The sequence below is a fragment of the Chelonia mydas genome, chromosome 1 (genome assembly GCF_015237465.2).
Source record: "Chelonia mydas isolate rCheMyd1 chromosome 1, rCheMyd1.pri.v2, whole genome shotgun sequence".
Classification (NCBI taxonomy): domain Eukaryota; kingdom Metazoa; phylum Chordata; order Testudines; family Cheloniidae; genus Chelonia; species Chelonia mydas.
Genome location: NC_057849.1, coordinates 98,047,573 through 98,063,323, shown reverse-complemented (window position 1 = coordinate 98,063,323; position 15,751 = coordinate 98,047,573). Strand labels below are relative to the sequence as shown.

The 15,751-nt window shown below is 43.7% G+C and overlaps 1 protein-coding gene across 4 annotated transcripts in view; it reads right to left on the bottom strand.

Annotated features, from left to right (window-relative positions):
• Positions 1–15,751, bottom strand: part of UBAC2 (UBA domain containing 2) — a 162,665-nt gene that overhangs the window by 97,256 nt on the left and 49,658 nt on the right. The window lies entirely within an intron of this gene.

Genomic DNA, 15,751 nt, shown 5'->3' with positions numbered 1-15,751 from the left:
TCATGGTGGAATTCCTCAAGGGCTTCTTTTCCATGGGTCCAGATGATGAAGATGTCATCAATATAGCACAAATAGAGTAGGGGCATTAGGGGATGAGAGCTGAGGAAGTGTTGTTCTATGTCAGCCATAAAAATGTTGGCATACTGTGGGGCCATGCGGGTACCCATAGCAGTGCCGCTGATTTGAAGGTATACATTGTCCCCAAATGTAAAATAGTTATGGGTGCACTGTTCCTCAGACGTTCTTGTTAACTCCTGGAAATGTGCTGGAAATGGCCCACGTTGATTATCACTTCAAAAGGTTTTCTCTCACCCCACCCCACTCTCCTGCTGGTATTAGCTCATCTTAAGTGATCACTCTCCTTACAATGTGTATGGTAAACATCCATTTTTGCATGGTCTGTGTGTATATAAATCTCCTCACTGTATTTTCACTTTATGCATCCGACGAAGTGAACTGTAGCTCACGAAAGCTTATGCTCAAATAAATTGGTTGGTCTCTAAGGTGCCACAAGTACTCCTTTTCTTTTTGTGAATACAGACTAACATGGTGGCTTCTCTGAAAAGAGCAACAGTGCAGCATAGAAGACAGAGAGGGTGCATCTCTATGTCAATGGCAGTACCAAGAGTGTAAGAAAGAGGTGAAGCACTCTTATATTCCATTTAATTCTGGACATGCCTAGTGACATGTGAGCATGGGAAGGTCACTGTCACAGCCATACTAGCATCCCAGTAACCCTATAGACTATTTGAAACTTTCATACTTCCTCTGTTAAAAACTGTGCACGGACTAGCCTACCTAAGTTAGCTTGAATCCAGCTAGCGCAGGTAACAATAGCAGTGAGGACAGTGCAGGCTTCAGAGCAGGCTAGCGAGCCAAGTACATACCCAGGGTCTGTGCCGGGCTGGTACTACCTGAGGCCTGCATGCCCCTGGTCTTCACTGCTATTGTTACCCTCTCTAGCTAGCTGTATTCAGGCTAGCTCAGGTGGGCTAGCCTGTGCAGATCTTTTGCTATGAAGACATACCCTTAGATTTTTAGAACCAAGAGAGGCAATTATGTTTACCTACTCAAGCCTCCAACATAGCACAGCAAAGAAAAAAGGGATCCCTGATCCTTCTAGCAGCAACTGCACCTCTCCTCAGATGGTACTGTGAGCTCTGGTACCTTGCTGCAACTAATCTCTGGATCAGCACATGTACACCTAACAGAGGGAGAGTCCACAGAGTCAGCAGGAGTGTATGAAGAGGAATAATGACATAGCATTTTGTTGAACATAATACAGAAACTGGTAGGTTATTTTAGAGAGATGTCAGGGTTGATTTAGTTCCTGTGGCAACTGCTAACTCTAGGGGGGCAAATTAAGGTTGTGTGCAAGTGTGGTGTGATAGACATTACCTTAAATCTATATTTCCTAGTTTTCAGAGGTTTAAGTATAGGTGCATTTCACATGCTACAAGGGTACAAGGCACTGCCAGTCAATCTTGAATCTGCAGTACATTTTTGAGCAGCGAATACCTGTACATACTTCAGCAAACTAAGCCCATATTTTAAAATAAAAACCAAAAAACTGGAGTATTTATTACATTGGTGAGAGGAAGTTAGCTGATTTTATTATTAATGATTTGCAGCTAATATGTGCAATCTCAATTTAGTAAAACGAAGTATGCTTAATACCACACAGCATATGTCTAAGGGTATTTCATTCAGCTCAGTGAAAAATTTTCCCTTTCAGTGAAAGGTTAGAGCAGGGGTCAGCAATCTATGGCACATGTGCCAAAGGTGGCACATGAGATGATTTTGAGTGGCACTCACACTGTCCCGGCCACTGGTCCCAGGGTCCTACCGCCAGCCCCCTGCTCAGCCCACTGCCACCCCTGGGTCCCGACCACCAGTCCCGGGGACTCTGCTGCCATCGTGGGTGTGACGGGTTGGATCACAGAAACCCCCTGGGAGCTGCCATCTGATGTGCCAAGAGTACTTCTGCTCCTGCTTTCCTGCCCTGGCAGCTTAGGACTTCAGTGCCCTGCCTAGTTTGAGCCAGACCCGCTAGCCTGCTGCTAACCCAGACCAGGCCTGAACCACGTCATCTAACAGCTGTAGGCTTAACTGAATGCAGTTTACAGAAGTATTCCTGTCCTTGACACTCAGATGCCCAACTCCCAATGGGGTCAAATCCGTTTTACCCTGTATAAAGCTTATACAGGGTAAACTCATAAATTGTTTGCCCTCTATAACACTGATAGAGAGATATGCACAGCTGTTTGCCGTCCCATACTCTGAGTTAATTAATAAGTAAAAAGTGGTTTTATTAAATGCAGAAAGTAGGATTTAAGTGGTTCCAAGTAGTAACAGACAGAACAAAGTGAATTACCAAGCAAAATAAAATAAAACCCGCAAGTCTATGTCTAATCAAACTGAATACAGATAAAAACCTCACCAGTTCCAGTAAGCTCTCTTTTACAGACTAGCCTCCTTCTAGTCTGGGTCCAGCAAGCACTCACACCCCTGTAGTTACTGTCCTTTGTTCCAGTTTCTTTCAGGTATCCTTGGGGTTGGAGAGACTATCTTCTTAGCCAGCTGAAGACAAAATGGAGGGGTCTTCCATGGGCTTAAATAGACTGTCTCTTGTGGGTGAAGACCCCCTCCTCTCTCCTATGCAAAGTCCAGCTCCAAGATGGAGTTCTGGAGTCACCTGGGCAAGTCACATGCCCATGCATAACTCACAGTTTTTACAGGCAGAAGCCATTGCTCACATAGTATCTTGAATGTCTCCAGGAAGACTTCTTATGTGGACTGGAGCATTCCAAGATCCATTGTACTTTAAGTGCTTCTTGATTTGCACATTCCTTTCTCAAGAAGCTGACCAAATGCTTTACAAAGGTTACTTAAAAATCAAGCCAGTACACAGCCAATATTCATAACTTCGAATACAAAAATGACACATGCATACAAATAGGATTAATAGTTTCAGTAGATCATAACCTTTACAGAGATATGTTACATGGCATATGTAGCATAAAACATATTCTAGTTATGTCATATATACATTCATAAGCATATCTCCATAAAGCCTTATGGGGAGCACAGTCACAGTGGGGTCCCGGCCGCCAGCCCGGGGCTCTGCTCCTGGTCTCGGCCCGGGGCTCTGCAGCCACCCCCAGCTGTGGCCCACTGGCCCCAGCCTGGGGCAGTGAGGGGTGCAGACAGGGGCAAGAGGGGGCACAGCTTAGTAGCCCACCTTGAAAACTGTTCCAGTGCCATTGTACTGGGATATTTTTAAGTCCTGATTTGCTGCTTATATCACTATCACATCACGTGGAACAGCGCATTGCATTTGACGTTGTGCGTGCCGTCTGTCGCAATTTTTCCCCCCACTGTAAGTTGAGGGGTACATTTGACAAAATGTCAGCTCCTAAGAAAGCAAAGTTAGATGTCCGTTCATTTCAGCCTTCTTGGACAGACAAATTTGGATTTATTCAAAAGAAGGACCATGCTGTTTGTGCTTTCTGTTGTGAAAGTGTTGTTTGTCCCACATCAAGTGTTTGACGACATTTTCAAACGAAGCACGAGGAAAACCTTTCTTGATTAAGCAGACAAGACTGATCAAAAAGGCAGTGGCAGGATATGAGATGCAAAGCAGTGTTGTTAAATGCTTAAGTGTAAGTTAAAAATCAAGCCACAGAAGGAAGTTACAAGATTGCACAGTGCATTGAAAAATTGGAAAGCTGTTTACAGATGGGGAATATATAAAGTTTTTCTCAGCAGTTTGGAGGTTTTGTTCAATGATTTTCCAAATAAAGATGCATATCTAGAAAAAAAGAACTGCCTGTCTCTGACAGAACAGTTGAGATACGCGTAAGCGAAATGGCAGAAAACATTAACGAAAAGCAGACAATTATATTCAAAGACAAAGCAGCATTTAGTGTTGCCGTTGATGAGAGCGTGGATATAAACGACGTTCCACGTTTGGCAGTTGTTGCAAGATATTGTGCTTCCAATGAAATCCAAGAGGAACCTTGTTGCCTAAAACCTCTGCATGGCACAACAAAGGGGGAAGATATAGCGGAATCTTTTGTAAACCATTTTGAAGAATGAGAGTTGACATCAGAAAAATATTTTGTGTGACAACAGATGATGCTCCTGCCATGGTAGGAAAACAGAAGGGATTTGTAAAGTTACTTGAAGATCAAATTGGCCTCCCAACAGTCAAATTTCACTGTATCATCCATCAAGAAAACCTGTGTGCTAAAATTTCTAAATCAGAGCTTAATAATGAGATGAATACAGTGGTGCAAATTGTAAATGTCCTTGTTGCTCGATCTGATTTGACTCACAGACAGTTTCAAGTACTGTTAGAAGAGATGGACAGTTCTTATAATGACATTCCACTTTACAGCAACATTTGGTGGTGTGACAAAATTCTGTCCTTGCCTCTGTGGGTCCTGCGTTTCCTGGCGGATTTCGCTAGCCTCAGAGGCTCACTGTGACCCTCCACATAACCCTTCTCTCTCTAGAGGCAAGGGTCACAGTCTACTGAGCCATTTTCATCATAAGCCAGCGAGGGAGGTGAGGAGAAGTTATCCTTCCTTGCACAGTCTCTGTTGTCTCCCAGTCTCAGTGATTAATCGGGGGCAAAAGGGGGAGGGTGGAGCCTGGGCCCACCCTTTACTCTGGGCTCCAGCCTAGGGACCCTAATCGTATCAGCTATGGTAGCTGACCTTTTAGAAACATGTACAATTCCCTGGGCTACTTCCCCCACAGCAGCCCTCACTTCCTCAAGCTCCACTTCGCCCTTACCTCAGGGCCTCCTTCCTTGTGCCTGATATGGTGTGTACTACTCAGCCTCTCCAACAGTGCAACTTCCTCCCATAGCTCCTGACACGCACACCCACCTGACTGACTGGAAGGCTTTTAACTAGTTTCAGCCAGCCCCTGATTGGCTTCAGGTGTCCCAATCAACCTAGCCTTCTCCCTGCCTTCTGGAAAGTTCTTAATTGGCCCCAGGTGTCTTAATTGACCTGGAGCAGCTGCCATTTCACTTATCCTGGTACCAGGGATTTGTTTAGCCTGGAGCTAATATATCTATCTCCCACTACTTTTCTATAGCCATCTGGCCTTGCCCCGTCACAGTGGCTAAGCCATGGCAAGGTTTTGGTGCGCTTTGTAAACTGTTTTGATACAATCAAGGCCTTTTTGTTGGAAAAAGGACAAAACTACCCCGAACTGGATAATGACAAATGGCTGTGTAAACCTCATGTTTCTAACTGACATCACCGCTCACCTAAACAAACTCAACCTCCGTCTGCAGGGTGCAGGGAAAATGGTTCTGGATCTTTATGAAACCTGGAAGGCATTTGTTGTAAAACTAGCAGTTTTTTCTCGGGATATTCGAACTTCGACTTTCCACTATTTCCAACACATAAGAGCTATTGACATATTGCACTGTCAGTGTCAACGAGATTGGCATATACATGCAAGAATTGGAATCAGAATTTTCTGACAGATTTCAAGATTTCCAGTGATTTGGCCCAACGATTTATTTTCTAATTAAACCTGAAAAGTTCAATGAAAGCAACTTGGATTTGTCTGTATTTCAGTAGATGGGTGTTGAAGATTTCGAAATGCAGCTCATTCAGTTAAAAAGCTCAGAATTGTGGGAATCAAAGATTGGAGATCTGCAGAGTGCACTTAAAGCTACAGAGAGAGATCATGGGGCCTTTATTCTGACCTGCTGGACATCCCTGCCAGTGAAATTTAACTGTTTGAAGAAAATTGCGTTTGCAACATACCTGGGTGAACAGGTATTTTCACACATGAAATCTGTCCTCTGTCCCTCTCGAAGCTGGTTAACAACTGATCACTCAGAAGACTGTGTGCAGCTTAAAGTATCCAAATATATGCCAGACATTGGAAAACTCAGCAAGGAAAAGCAAGGCAAGGATGACACTAAACTGGTAAGATCTGTATTTTAATTTAAATTTTAAATGAAGCATCTTAAACATTTTAAAAACCTTATTTACTTTGCATGCAACAATAGTTTAATTATATATTATAGAGAGAGACCTTCTAAAAACGTTAAAATGTATAACTGGCACGTGAAACCTTAAAAAGAGTGAATAAATGAAGACTTGGCACACCACTTCTGAAAGTTTGCTGACCCCTGGATTAATGATCACATAAATGCTGCCATCTACTGACCACTATCCAGTATAACAGACCAGTGGACTAGTCCGTTTAACTTGCCATAGCATGACACAGGCACTTCCAAACTCTCAGAAAGGTGAAAAATCCCCATTATGCACCTAGCCAGTTTAAACAGTTGTGCAGTGCTGCACATTGCAGAGAGTGAAGAGAATTTCTGTTTCTCACCGGGAATTAGGTTATATCATGAAATGTGAGGTTTGATTGCCAATATTATTACAGAATTACAAATACTGTTAAAGGTTCTATCATCATTCATTTCAATTTAAAATCTAGCCAGGCTGTTTTTTCTCTTCTTTGGAACAAAAAAGTCACAAATTAACTATAATATATAGAAATATTAATGCTCTTATAGTCTGAATTTAATTTTTAATCTTTTATTTCATCTTTGTTCTCATGTTATGTGATAAACCTAAAAGGAGAGTGATCACTGTGACATACAAGTTGATATGTTATTCTCCTAACTCCAGACATAGAAATAATACATGCAAACAAATAGGATGAACACACTCAGTAGATCATAAGCTTTGTAATGATACCTTACAAGAGACCTTTTGCATAAAGCATATTCCAATTACATTATATTTACACTCATAAGCATATTTCCAAACATATGGAGTGCAATGTCACACCCTCCTCCTGAACTTACTGCCGGAGTCTTGGACACTGTCCATGGCAGAGGCAGTACATGTAAAATTCCAGTTTGTCTCTGGTCACACACCCTCCCAGTACCTTTAAACCCTATGATGCCATTCTTAGGTGTCCTAGCAAAGTTCTGGGTTCCTGGTCCCTGGGTGCCTGAAAACATGTTGGGGTGCAGTATTGCTAACAGTATTCAGGTAGCAATATCGGTTAAAGTGTAGGGGTCTTGGCATTTAGCCACCAATGCCATGAGGCAGCGTGCCTCAGTTTCCCCTTCCACACAGCAGTGTTGGCCTGCTATGCTTCTGCTGCTGTGCCAAGCTCTAAGCATGTTTACAGGTATAAGCTGAAAAGCAACATGCTTGTGGGACGGTCTGTTACCATCCCTAGCATGTACAAACGTTTTTTTCCATAAATGAGGTAGGTTCCACATCTTTAAAGGGTTTACCACTAGTATTAACTCCGTTGTCTTGATCCAAAGATGAAGCAGCAAAAGACACAAAATTAACAGTCAATTTATGACAGACAGACTTTGTTCACAGTTTGGCTTGTTCAGTGTCTATTCCATTTTTCAATCTCTTTGTGTACCATGGTAGGTTCTCAGATACAGATTCTTCTGCCTCTTTGTAGAAGGCGCTCAATTCAGGCATGTGTTTGAGGTTTTGGCAAGAAAAGCGTACACTGCAACCATGCCTGCCCTCAGCCCCTCCCTCTGGAATCTCTTTCTGTTGGACCCCACCCCTTTGTGAAGCTTCCCAAATGCAAAGTTTTCCTTCTTCCAGCCTTGAAGAGGCAATGTTATCTCTCACAAGGGTAGCAGGAACAACATTTTTCAATGGAGTGCTTTGGACTGGTAAGATTCCCTTGGTTACCCCACTCTCTGTTCCCAAAAAGTCAGCGGGGTGGACTCTCCCCTCCAGGAGATCTGAGCCCCAGTCTTCCCTAAAAACCTGATTTACAGGTGAGGGGTCTGGCATTTTAGATGCAGATCCTTCACCCTCCTCCTGGGGAAAAGCCTCACTACAAAAGGTGGGCAGACCCTCCTGTCCCCCCTCACCTTCCCTCTGGACTTTGCTCTCTGGGCTCCCCTCTGAGGCAGACACTCCTTCCAAAAAGGAAGGTGACCCTGATCCAGCTGTGGGCTCACAGCTACCAGCTATGACAGACCCTTCACTGGCCAGCAAAATCCCCCCTCCCCTTTCACTCAGGTTGGGCTTGCTTCCAGCTACAGAGTCCTTGGGGTCTGTTCCCACCGCAGCAGTCACCAGTCTTCCATCTCTGGGATACATATCTCTGTGCACCCTAGTGAAGGACCTGTCCACCCTGCTGACCTGCAACTTCCTGGCAGTCAGCAGCTGGGAAGGCCTCCCTGTTACAAGGTGGAACATCCCTCTCCCCGAGGAAGACAGAACAGGAGATGGCTCTATCCAGCCCTTCCCCTAGAGACACGCCTTGAGCCCCAGGGCTACAGGAACTGGTTAGCACCATCCCTGCCCCCAAAGCTGCATTCTCCACTACTACAGAAATATTAACGCTCTTATAGTCTGAATTTAATTTTTAATTTTTTATTTCATCTTTGTTCTCATGTTATGTGAATTTAAAGAGGAATTAAAGAGACCCTCTCCTATTCTCCCAGCAGCACATGTGATTTCAGCCTTCCCCCTCGGGGCTTTTAGCACAAGAGTCCTTCTTGCTGCTAACAAACCCTGGGACAGATTCTGCCACATCAAAAAAATCATTCCCCAGTAGAAACAGTGCAAAATTGTGTGTCACTGCTGCAACAGTCAGTTTAGCCTGCAAATCACCAGTTTCCATGTGTACCATAGCTAAAGGTGCAAGGACTTTGTAACCTCCCACCAATTCTAATTCTGCCATTTTTCCTGGTAACAAATCCTTCTCCTGGATCAGGTCCCCCCGACCACGGAAATTTCTGCACCAGTGTCTCTCCATCCTTGGAGCACTTTGCCATTAAACTTAACAGCGTGCACATGCTCAGTGCTTGTTTGTGTAGAAGCAACCTTTACAAATCCTGTGTGGAAAGAGGCAGCAACCTGGGATACCCCTATGCTCTGAGAAGCAGCAGCTTGAGTTACGCTGCCTGTTCCCACTCAGCCAAGGACATTTATTCCTCAGGTGCTCAGTGGACTTACAGTGACAGCACTTTCTGGGCTTCTCTGCTTGTACAGGAGACTTGGGCCGAGTAACTGTGGATGGGGAGGTGAACGCCCAGCCTCCTTTTTCCCGGGGTAAAACGGTGATTCTGCTTTCCACCCACCCTGTACCCCTCTGTCGGTGGTTTATGTTTAACTGCAGCTTGTGACTGCTCGTCAGAGCCTGCAAACCCAGCTAATTCCCCAACTGCATTGACCTTTTTGTCCCACAAATACTGTTTTACATCATCACTGCACATATTCAGGAACTGTTCCTAAGTAACCAAATCACACATTTCTTCAAAGCCTGTAATGCCTTTTCCCCTCACCCAAACAAATCTCTCATTTCATTTACATAAGCCACATTACTCAATCCAGATCCCCTCTTACGACTCCTGAATTTAACCCTGTAGGTTTCAGGTGTAATCTGAAACTGTTTCAAAACCAGTTCCTTAAATTTACCATCGTTTGAAGCATCATAAATAGGCATCTTACGGAATATGTCCAGAGCTCTCCCAGTCAATTTTGCAACTAAAGTGGTGATTTTTTGATCTTCAGGAATTGCATGGAGAGTGCACAGTCTCTGAAAGGTGATGAAATATTCAGCAATATCACTGGATTCATCATACTGTGGACATAACCGCTCCCATTTATGGATTTTGGGAGAAGCAGAGCCAGCTGCTGAAGGGTTTTGTCTCTTCCACTCCATTACAGCCAGGTCATGCTTCTGTGTCTCAATTTGGGCCTTTATTTCTCTGTCTTTTAACTCCAGGGCAGCTTTTTGTGTTTCAATTTGAGCCTGTTTCTGGGCCTCCATGGTTTCCGTGGCTGCAGCTGCTTCTTTGAGCCTCATTTCTGCCTGCCACATTTGAAACTCATGGTCCTTTGCCTTGTCTTCCGCTTTCAGTCTGGCCAGCTCTAGTTTTGTAGCTGTCTCACTGGTAGTCATTTTCCTGCTTTCTTGTACTTATTTCCCTCACTCGAAATAAACAAACAGAAAATAACAAACCAGTAACCACTCTGTCTGTTCTCCAGCCACCACATGCAAAACTCACTTAAAATCACCACCAGTGTCTCAAAGCAATCAGCTGTGCACAGATCCTGTTTGACTACACCACCATGACGGGTTTGGTCACAGAGACACCCTTAGGACTATCAACCGATGTGCTGAAACTACCTCTGAGCCCATTTTCCCTGACAGTCTGGGACTCCAGAACCCTGTCTTGTTGAGCCAGACACGCAAGCCTGCTGCATCACAGACCCTGGGTCTGAACTATGTCCCCAAAGCTGCAGGCTTTAACTGAAAACCACTCAGCAGGTACTCCTGTCTCCAGCACCCAGACACCCAGCTCCCAATGGAATCCAAACTCCAAATAAATCCGTTTTACTCTGTATAAAGCTTATACAGGTATACAGGGTAAACTCATAAACTGTCCACCCTCTAGTCCACTGGTAGAGAGATATGCACAGCTGTTTGCTCCCCCAAGTATTAATCACCTACTCTGGGTTAATAAACAAAAGTGATTTTATTAAGAATAAAAAGTAGGATTTAAGTGGTTTCAAGTAATAACAGACAGAACAAAATAAGTTACTATGCAAAATAAAACAAAACATGCAAGTCTGAGCCTAATACATTAAGAAACTGAATACAGGTAAATCTCACCCTCAGAGATGTTCCAATAAGCTTCTTTCACAGACTAGACTCCTTCCTAGTTTGGGCCCAATCCTTTCCCCTAGTACAGTTCGTGTTAGTTCCAGCTCAGGTGGTAACTAGGGGATTTCTCATGACTGCAGCCCCCTTTGTTCTGTTCCACCCCCTTTTATAGCTTTGGCACAAGGCGGGAATTGTTTGTCTCTCTCGATCCCCATCCTTCCTTCTAAATGGAAAAGCACCAAGTTTAAGATGGATTCCAGTTCAGGTGACATGATCACATGTCACTGTAAAACCTCCTTCTTCATAGCCTAGTAGCTGGAAGACACCTACACAGGAAGGCTTGAAGGTAAACAAACCCATTCACAGTTCATGGATTCTGAGGCACACATAATGGCTTCCACTTAACATGTTTACATTAGTAATACAAGTTTATATCTTATTATCCTAACTCCAGACATAGAAATAACACATGCAAACAAATAGGATAAACATACTCAGGAGATCATAAGCTTTGTAATGATACCTTACAAGAGACCTTTTGTGTAAAGCATATTCCAGTTACATTATATTTACACACATAAGCATATTTCCATAAATATATGGAGTGCAACATCACAGTAACCTCCATTTATTGTGAAACAAGAGTGACCAGATGGGGATGTATTCCGGAATCCCCAGGGCAAAGATAAAAAAGTGTTAACATATGGGAAGTTCTTGGGGATTTTTTGGAGAAGGCTAAGTAGACAAGTGCAGGTTGGGCTTAGGTAGCTCATGTTCACCAAATTCTAATTTTATCCTAGGCCATGTCTACATTAATTTTTCAGAATATTGTGGAATAAACCATTCCGGAATACATCCCCATCTGATCACTCTTGTTTCAGAATAAATGGAGGTTACCTATCTGTAACTAGAGGTACTTCAAGATGTGTGGTCCCTATCTGTATTCCACACATAGGTATGAATGCGTGCCATGTGCTCGAGTCTGGAGAGTCTTAATAAGCAATGTCCCTCCTCATGCTCCAGACAAAGGGCATAAGAGGCAGTGTGGGCTGATGCTACTCCAGATCCTGTTCTTACCATGAAGCCAATAGGCTCTGAAGCAGGGTGGGCAGAGGGCGAGTAGTGGAATACAGACATGGACCACACATCTCAGAGAATCTCCAGTTACAGGTAAGTAAACTCTATTTCTTAAAATGTCTATCCCTATGTGTAGGTCACACATGGATGACTGACAACCAGTATTCAAACCAGAGGCAGGTCTGAGGATGTCAGCAGTAAAGGTGCTTGAAGAACTGCAGTCCCCACAACTGCATCTGCAGCAGAGACCTGAACTAGTGTGTAATGTTTTGTGAATGTGTGAATAGAACTCCAGGTAGCCACTCTGAATACGTCCAGTATCGGCACCTCCTGTAGAGATGCTGTGGAAGCAGCTTGTGCCCTTGTGGAGTGTGCCCTTACCCCTTCTGGAGGAGGCATATGCATTCATTGGTAACACATGATGATGCAACCAGAAATCTATTCTGAGATTCTCTGAAAAGATATTTCTTGTCCTTGTGACCTTCTGCTATAGCAAGAAATAGTCTTGATGATTTTCTGATTGGTTTGGTCCCGAGAATGAAGTATTTTCTCTTCAACAGAAGCATGGGGTTTCAGGAAGAACACAGCTAAGTGGACAGGTTGGTTGGCATGGAATTCAGAAATTAATTTAGGGATGAATTTAGGATGAGGGTGAAGGGAGACCTTCTCCTTGTGAAAAATGGTAAAGCGTGAATCAGCCATGAGTGCTTCCATCCCATTCACCCTTCTGGTTGAAATAACAGCAACTAAAAATGTGACCTTCATGGTGGGACATAGAGCATGTGGCCAAAAGTTCAAGTGGTGGTGAGTATTGACAGGACAAGACTGAGGTCCCACTGAGGTGTTTGGTTTAACCACTGACAGGTCCTAACTAGGCCCTTCAGGAATCTGTTGATGAGTGAATAAAAATGGAGCGTCCATCTACTGGAAGAAGGAAGGCACTAATCACTGTGAAATGGATTCCAAGGAGCTAAAGGAAAGACCCAAGTTCTTCAATGACAGGAGATAATCTGACTGAGGTATCTGCAGATTCTGAGGAAACAAGAGACAGACTTGTTGAAAGTCTCTGAGTAAGGATAAAAGGGGTAAAAAAACAAGGGTGATCTCATGGTAGGGGTCTACTACAGACCACCAAACCAGGAAGAAGAGGTGGATGAGGCTTTTTTTAAACAACTAACAAAATCATCCAAAGCACAGGACTTGGTGGTGATGGGGGACTTCAACTACCCAGACATCTACTGGAAAAATAACAAAGTAGGAAACAGATTATCCAACAAGTTCTTGGAATGTATTAGAGACAATTTTTTATTTCAGAAGGTGGAGAAAGCTACTAGGTGAGAGGCTGTTCTAGATTTGATTTTTACAAATAGGGAGGAACTGGTTGAGAATTTGAAAGTGTAAGGCAACTTGGGTGAAAGTGATCATGAAATGGTAGAGTTCATGATTCTGAGGAATGGTAGGAGGGAGAACAGCACAATAAAAACAATGGATTTCAAAAAGGCAGACTTTAGCAAACTCAGGGAGTTGGTAGGTAAAATCACATGGGAAGCAAGTCTAAGGGAAAAAACAAATGAAGACAGTTGGCAGTTTTTCAAAGAGACACTATTAAGGGCACAAGAGCAAATTATCCCACTGCCTAGGAAAGATAGGAAGTATTGCCAGAGACCACCCAGGCTTAACCAGGAGATCTTCAATGATCTAAAACTCAAAAAAAGAGTCCTAGAAAAAGTGAAAAGAAAAGGAGTACTAGTGGCACCTTAGAGACTAACCAATTTATTTGAGCATAAGCTTTCGTGAGCTACAGCTCACTTCACGGCTGCTACTCTGAAACCTAGAAAAAGTGGAAACTCGGTCAAATTACAAAGGATGAATATAAACAAATAAACACAAGTATGTAGGGACAAAAGTAAAAAGGCCAAGGCACAAAATGAGATCAAACTAGCTAGGGACATAAAGGGTAACAAGAAAACGTTCTACAAATACATTAGAAGCAAGAGGAAGACCAAGGACAGAGTAGGCCCGTTACTCAATGAGGGAGGAAAGACAATAACAGAAAATGTGGAAGTGGCAGAAGTGCTTAATGACGTCTTCGTTTCAGTTTTCACCAAGAAGGTTGGTGGCGATTGGACATCTAAAATAGTGAATGCCAGGGAAAATGAGGTAGGATCAGAGTCTAAAATAGGGAAAGAACAAGTCAAAAATTACTTAGACAAGTTAGATGTCTCCAAATCACCAGGGCCTGATGAAATGCATTCTAGAATACTCAAGGAGCTGACTGAGGAGATATCTGAGCCATTAGCAATTATCTTTGAAAAGTCATGGAAGACAGGAGACATTCCCGAAGACTGGAAAAGGGCAAATATAGCGCCCATCTATAAAAAAGGAAATAAGGACAACCCACGGAAGTAGAGACCAGTCAGTGGAGATTGTGATAAGAGAGTGGACCAAAAATCAAGGTCTCTAAATTCTATGATGCCTGCGTGAAGGCTCAGCTGGATGCCAGTAGTAGAATGTTTGTGGAGGGAGCAGTCTTGGCCTATATGCCTGCCTGTGGCTTTCTCTCTTCGGAGCTGTGGTGTAAATTCCCAAGAGGAGGAGGATCGATCTAAAGCAGTGTTCCCCAAACTTTTTACGTTGCAACCCCCTTACCCATAATGCAATCTATCCATGCCCCCGCCAGGGCCAGGAGCGGAGTCAGGGGCCAGGAGCCAAGGCCAGAGTCGAAGCTGCAGCTGGGGCCATGGCCAGGAGCAGAGCCAAGCCAAAAGCTGAGTGCAGGTGCCGCTCCTGGGAGTAGGGCCGGAGCCGGACTGTGGTCGTGGGCCGAGGCCGGAGGCCAGGGCCTCAACTGGGGACAGGGCTGGGGCTGGAGCGGAATGAGGGCACAGCAGGGCTGAGTGGCACTCCCTCCCTGCCCCGCTGAATGTTCCTCTGTGCCCTCCTATGGGGACACACCTCACACTTTGGAGACCACTGATCTAGAATCCTTCAATGAGTGCAGAGACTCATTAGTATTATCACTGAACAAGTTGGAGTCAAATCGTAAATCCTCTGTGGTGTTCTGCACCTCCCTGGGGAACCTCAAAGAGTGAAGCCAAGAATCACACCTCCGAACCATAACAGTGGCTAGGTCTCTAGATGCTGTGTCCACTGCATCCACCTCAGCTTGCAGGGATGTTTCTGCTGCTAGTCTGCCTTCCTGAATGAAGGATTGAAATTGGGGTCTGTCTTTCAAGGGGAGGTTTGTCTTAAAGTCTGCCAATCTAGAGTAATTGTTAAAATAGTATTTCACTAATGAAGTCTGATAGTTAGTGATACAGAATTGCAGGCTCACAGAGGAGAATATTTTTCTTCCCAAAGGGTCCAACCTCTTTGAGCCCTTGTCAGATGGGGTGGTCTTAAGATGTTGTAACCTTGCTCTTTCCATGATGCAGTAATCATCTTAATGCATTGCAGGATGCCCCATGTAGATGCAAAGATTGGATTTTTCCTTAAGGATGTGGGTAGCCTCTTAAGATACATAAAAAAAAAGAGAGGGAACCAAATGGCATAGCAAAGCTTTTTTCAATCTCAAACCAGGCCTGTGCATATACAGAGTTACTGGGGGGGAGAGTGAGGGGGAACCACCTTACAATAGGACACATTTGGAATGCTACACAATATAGATACAAATCTGGCAACCTCATATCTCCAGTTCCCCTGGATTTTTTAAGGGTCTTGTGTGACAAGCAAGCCTGTGTTTTATCCCATATAAATTTCATGATAAGCCTATTGATTTGAGCAAGGGAAAGACCTTGAAACATAAAAGGCTAATGGTTTAAGTCAATCTTGGACAGATACTCATTTTTGCTATTTTTATTTTCCCCAGAAAGGATAGAAAGAGGAGACACCACCTCTTTACATCCTTGGAAATTTATTTTAATGTATAGTCCATATTTATAGAAACACTTTTGGGAAGATTAGGACAAATTTTAACACTTAGATAAGTTATTTTCTTGCATATTTGAGATGGAAAATGCTGAAA